The sequence below is a fragment of the Equus przewalskii genome, chromosome 4, assembly GCF_037783145.1.
Source record: "Equus przewalskii isolate Varuska chromosome 4, EquPr2, whole genome shotgun sequence".
Lineage (NCBI taxonomy): Eukaryota > Metazoa > Chordata > Mammalia > Perissodactyla > Equidae > Equus > Equus przewalskii.
The window spans coordinates 65,679,788-65,686,117 of NC_091834.1; the positions used below are offsets into that span (position 1 = coordinate 65,679,788).

General features: G+C 42.3%; 1 long non-coding RNA gene across 1 annotated transcript; it reads left to right on the forward strand.

Annotated features, from left to right (window-relative positions):
- Window positions 1–3,243: 3,243 nt before the first annotated feature.
- On the forward strand, window positions 3,244–5,051 carry LOC139082874 (uncharacterized). The gene is made up of 2 exons (XR_011539211.1): window positions 3,244–3,407; window positions 4,848–5,051. It is a non-coding gene; the product is annotated as an uncharacterized lncRNA (long non-coding RNA).
- The last annotated feature ends 1,279 nt before the right edge of the window (window positions 5,052–6,330 follow it).

The following is a 6,330-nucleotide window of genomic DNA, read 5'->3' on the forward strand; positions in this document are numbered from 1 at the left end:
TAGAGTGTGAGGTCTTAAATATTCTACAGGTGATATACAAAGCTAAAAGAATCGGGGGGAGAAACTTTTCAACTTGAATTTGCTTCCTCCAGGATTGTAACTCTTCTCTTGTATGGTTGTTTCATTTAGAATGTGTATGTGCTAATTTTCTAATTTATGAGATACAGTATCTCTCTACTGATTACTGTCTCTCATTAATATGTTATTTCTCTGAGAACAAATCCCAGCTCATTCACATTAGGTAAACTCTCAGGTCCTTGGGAACTGAAACTTTTTAACTGGAAGGAGGGTGATATAATTTCTTTTCACTGAGGTCAAATGATAGAGATTTTAATTTAATGCTCCATGATATTTTATTTTATTTTTTTTAAAGATTGGCACCTGAGCTAACAACTGTTGCCAATCTTTTTTTTTTTTTTCTGCTTTATCTCCCCAAACCTCCCCCCACCCCCCACCCCGTACATAGTTGTATATCTTAGTTGCAGGTCCTTCTCGTTGTGGGATGTGGGACGCCGCCTCAACATGGCCTGACGAGCGGTGTCATGTCCACGCCCAGGATCCGAACCCTGGGCCGCCACAGCGGAGCTGGCACCGATATTTTAAATAGAATTAATACAACCCACTTCATTACCTTAAAGAGTTTCACCATGTCTGTTACTTTTTAAAATTAATGATCCGAGCAAAGGAAGTAACTAATAATTCTGATTAGCCAGTATTTTTGTTTACTTCAGAGGCTGAAGGATTTAAATAAATCAGTATGCTTGAAAGATATCCTTGTTGCTCTTCAAAGATATATAGATCTAAAATGTAAAACATATATTAGGACATTATAGAATCTTGACTTGACATATAAATTCACCCCAGGGTACTTTTTCTTTTCTTTTTCTTTTTTTTTTTTTTTTTTTTTTTTTGATAAGGAAGATTCCCCCTGAGCTAACGTCTATGCCAAGCTTCCTCTATTTTGTGTGGGTTGCCATCGCAGCATGGCTGCTGACAAATGATGTAGGTCCGCACCAGGGAACCAAATTCAGGCCACCAAAGTGGGAGCAGTCCGAACTTAACTACTAGGCCACAGGGCTGGCCCCCCTCAGGGTACTATTTTTAAAGCAGATCTCATGGGACATTAAAAACATGATTTAGGAATATTGCAGTAAGCATTTATTCTTATTTGATGGCCATCACTAGTTTATAAAATTCTCTTGGAAAAGTTTAGTTCATACTAAAATGCCTTCTGCTGTTGGAGAACATAACATGTTGCAAATGGTTTTTTAAAATAAATTCGCTGTTATTTCCAAGACCAGAATCAGATGTTCAGGAATAACTGTAAGTGAATACCTCGGGGGTTTTGTTTGTTTGTTTTGGTCGTGTGTTAAGAGTGAGTGGGTTAACAGCTCTAACCAGAAAGGTTTGATTTTAGGGAGTTAAGAACAACCTACTGAATTTGGAAAAAGCAAAATGAAAGAGTTTGTATAGATCATGTGCCTAAATCGTGAAGTACTACTTCTAGAAACATTCTCGTAGTTACCATTTAAAAATTCTGTGATGTTTGGGGGCTGGCCCCGTGGCCGAGTGGTTAAGTTCGCGCGCTCCGCTGCAGGCGGCCCAGTGTTTCGTCGGTTCGAATCCTGGGCGCGGACATGGCACTGCTCGTCAGACCACGCTGAGGCAGCGTCCCACATGCCACAACTAGAGGAACCCACAACGAAGAATACACAACTATGTACCGGGGGGCTTTGGGGAGAAAAAGGAAAAAAAAAAAAAAAAATTCTGTGATGTTTGTAAATCACCTTTATTCTACCACCTTAGTGAAGTCACAAGTCTTTATCCATGTCATGCCTAAGGTTTTACCTGAATCTGATACAGGACATTTAAGGCAGGGTCTTTTTACTGTTGACTCCAGGCTTTTCAAGCATATAGAGGGCTGTTTTTGCTCTATGGCCTCTGGATTTCTAAGAACTGCTATATGGTCATTCACAATACATACATGTAATGTTCAGGAAGGCAAAAGGAAAGCCCAGCTTGTAAACAGCAGCACAGGCAGTGCTTAGTCTCCATTGTTAGAGACATTATCTAAGGGTAGTAATTCGCTAACCACTATCTTTCTAATTAAGCAGGATTGACCAAGTGAACACTAATCCCAGTGAAGTTTGGATATCTTGGGGCAGAGGTTTACTGCCACCTAGTGGAATAAGATCTAATTGTTTTTTTAAATCAAGTTCACAAGTAATGGGAAGTTGATTGGACATATGGCTTATTTCTATGTAGCTCAGGTTGTAATCTTGAAAGCTGGATACAGACTCCTGCCTCTTGGAGTCATTGGCTTGTTGTCACACTACCACCTGCACATTCTGACTCCTCACACCTTTCATGCCTTTTAACCTCTTGGAGAAACTGACCTGGGAATGTGGAGGTGAGAAAAAAGAAAGAGGAAAGAGGGTAAGGTGGCCAGATAATGCAGCAAGAGCAAGCGTTGACTTAGTAAGCATCTAGATCACCACCTCCAAACCTGATCCTGTTTCCTTATGAAAATGTTTTCAAGCATGTATCCATAATTGTATAATAAATTGTATGAATGTGCTGCTATGTTAATGTGAACATTATGAAACAAAATTTTGAAGAGTGGAAAAAAAGTTTGGCACTCTTCTCAAGCCCCAGTAAATTGTCCGGCACACTTCGGAAGCCATTGATCTAAGTTTGTAGATCATTAATATTCAATTATTGCTGAATCCCCAACAAAATCTTAGTGAAAACTGTTGTGGTATCCTACTTGATGTGAGAGGAAAAATTATTGTCCGCCACTCCAGTAAACTGAAATCCTTTCTAATAAAAAGCTTGCCAATGTAAACACAAGTTCATGTACTTCATTCAGGATATTTTCCCTGCCCCTTTAGTCATAATAATGACTATTATATATTGAACATTTGCTCTGTTCCAGACAGTAAACTACATAGTTTATGTACAGTATCTTCATATAATCCTTTATAGATGCCAGTGTCATCCTTTTGAAGATTTGGAAACAGATTTGGAGATGTTAGTGAGTTATCCAATAGATGGGTAGCAACTGGCAGAGCTGCAGTTTGAACCAGTCTTGGTGACACCAGGGACTGTGTACTTCACTTTTGTGCTATACGACTACCTGGTGTCTGCTAGCAAACACTGAACACGCTCATCATCTAGGTTCAAATCCCAGCTCTGTGTGAACTAGGCATGTTACTTTTCCTTACTGGACATTTGTTTCTTCAGCTATAAAACAGGGCCCACGTCTTCCTTGCTGGTTTGGAGTGAAGATTACATTCTGACTGCACATGTGAAGGTGTCTGGACTTCAAGAGATTATCTTTGAATGTTGATGGAAGAGGTGATGCCAGGGCCACGACACACCGGAAGTCTGTTTTTCCCCAGTTTTAGGTGATGATTCATTTTCAGGAAGTTTGCATCGTGCCATAATAGGTCTCTAGACCTGCTTTTTTGTACAAAGAGGCAGCCTTTTGGAGTTAGAAATGAAGTATGTTTCAACAATAGGGCGCACCAGGGAAGCAAGGTAATTTTGGTGAAGAATGGGTTTTTCATGGTGCTAGTAGTAGGAGTTATAAAATGTCCTTCTTTGCAAGTAATACTGAGATGGTTTATCGGAGTATCTCATCTGACAAAAACATTGCTACTTTTCAAGCAAACTTGGTTCCCATGATTTAGCATTAATCCACACAATGTTCAAAGTTTAGTGTCTGCCGTTTTCAGCAGAAAATAACGGGCTGACAATTTCCTGTGTTCTTTAGCAGCTTTTCAGAGCTTCACAGGAAGAATGAAGACTATTCTTGGCCTGAACATATGCCCCATGGGGTGCTGGGCCCAGCCAAACAGCCTTGTATTAGCAAAGGAGGGTCAAGTGAAAGGAGACCTTGTTCTCTGCCAGGCTCTCAAAGGGTAGTCTGAAACCCCATTGGCCACACACAACCACTGTTTTAGATGCAGTGTTTGTGGACTTGCCAAAATATAATGCCACTCCTTTCTGTAGTCCTTTGGGATGGGGAGAGGGAGGAGTTGACACCTCTGAGAACAGAGATCTGTGAAGACATGGCATAAGATGGGGGACTAAAAGGAGGGGTTGGTAAGACACTACTAACAAATGTCCAATTTTTCTCTCCCTCTTCAAAGTGGGCCCTGCTTAGCTTTCTAGCATCCAGGTGTGTGGCAAGGAGCCATGTTTCACCTGGATATTTACAAGGATCCCCGTGGGTGAGGGGCTGACTGTCACCCTAGTGTGGAGTACTGAACTAACTTGGTCCTGCAGGGGCTTACAGCTTTTTTTTTTTTTTTCATTTAATTCCATTGTCTTTGAATTTCACTGGTCTCTTTCATATTTAAATATATGCCTCACTCAACTGCAGACACAGAAAAGTTGTCTTTGTCTTGGATAAGCCAGTAATTTAAGCAACTTGGCAAATGGTAGGTGAAGGGATGGGTACCTTCACACGCACCCTGGTGCTCCCCTTGCTTTTAAGAAGTCAAGAAATACATATTTTGTCTGGTTGGGAGTGGGAGAGCTGTCAGTTTTTTCCCTAGGGATAAATCTTATATGTGATTGTACAGATTTGAGTCTTAGTATTGTTTACTTTTCAAAAAAAAAAAAACCTTTCAGTAACACAGTTCTTTCATTGAGAACCTAAAATAAAATCCCTCAACGTTCGGGTTGCTGCGTAGAGGTGCCAGGATCTCAAGTTGGCATTTTCTCTCCCAAACCCCCACTTCAGTAGTGCCTAATTAGATCCCATTCCTTACAGTCAGTGCTTGGAAGATGGAGTGAGAGGCCACTGAGGCAAGCTCACCTTCCGTGATCTCTCTCTTCAGGTGGGATTGGCCCAGTTATGCGCATGTCCTGAAGAGGAGATGGGCTTTCTCTCCAACTTGTGAGAACTGATGGACTCATCCTACCAGATGTGAACGTTCAGATGATATTCAAACTGGGAAGAAAACCTGTTTTATCAAGGGAGAAGAAATTCACTTGGAAATATGAAAGAAGGGAACAAAATCACATAAAAGTGCAGCAACAAGCATCTGGCTGAGTACCTGTTAATGTGCCACATAGGTAGGGTTCTCATAGATTCTCAGTTAAAGCCCAGTAGAATTCTATGGCGTGGCCATTTTAATTCCTTTTTAAAAAGCAGACTGTGATGTCACTGTCTGATAATATAACATTTGTATTAGTTACCCATTGCTGTATGCAAAGCAACAGATGCCATCTAACCTTAGTAACAACATTTAAGCTGCAATAGTAACACTTACTATCTTAGTTTCTGTCAGGAATTAGCTGAGTGGTTCTGGCTGGGAGGCGGCATTAAAGATGTAGGCTTGGAGCGACAGACAGTCACAGACAGTTGTCTTAGGGCTTGACGGGGGCTGGAGGGCCAGCTTCCAAGATGGCTCGCCCAGACAACTGGCAAGTTGATGTCAGGAGGCTTTGGTCCCTTGCTGCATGGACTCTCCATAGGGCTGGTTGAGTGTTCTTAGAGTGGCATGGTGGCTGGCTTTTTCTCAGAACAAGTGATCTGAGAGAGCAAGGTGCAAGCCACAGTGTCTTTTATGACCTAGCCTTGGAAGTCACACAATGTCGTTTCTGCAGTATGCTATCTATTGCTTATGCAGCTCAGCCTTGTTCAATGTGGGAGGCTGCTGTACAGGACCTAGAGTACCAGGAGGCTGTTACCACAACATTTTATCCATTTTCTGGTTAGTAGACAGTTTTCCATTTTTACAAATAATGCTGCAGTGAACATTTCTGCACACATCTCCTTGTCCAAATAGGCAGGAGTTTCTACAGGCTTGTGTATCATGAACAAAGCCAGCAAGTCTGTGGCTTTTAGCTTCTGTCAAGGTTTCTGGGAAGCATTATCGCCTGCCCCCTCACCACTCAGATCTGATGTCTCCACAGGCCTGACCCGCAGCCTCAATTAAGAGAGCAGATCTCCCTCCTTGTTTGAAAAAGTCTGAAAAATCTTAAGAAAGAACTGCAACAGGCCCAGTATGGTGGATGGCACGGCTGTGGTCTGAGAGGACCACTGTGAGCTGGACAGCACTCCTGCTCCCCTGCGAACTTGTCTCCTGGTAGGGATTATGGGTAAATCAGACGCCAATTCTGCAACCAACCTGGGCCTTTGAATCAGCTCAACTCACCCACACGCCACACTCCAGCTCTGGGTGTAACAGATAGGCCATCCTGCACCTTTACCTGTGTTGGCTTTTGTGGAGCTCCGCCGGCCTACGCCTTCTCCCTGATGCCCAGGCAGCTCCTGAACCTTGACCCTCATGAGCCTGCACCTCTCTCCCTCCTTTC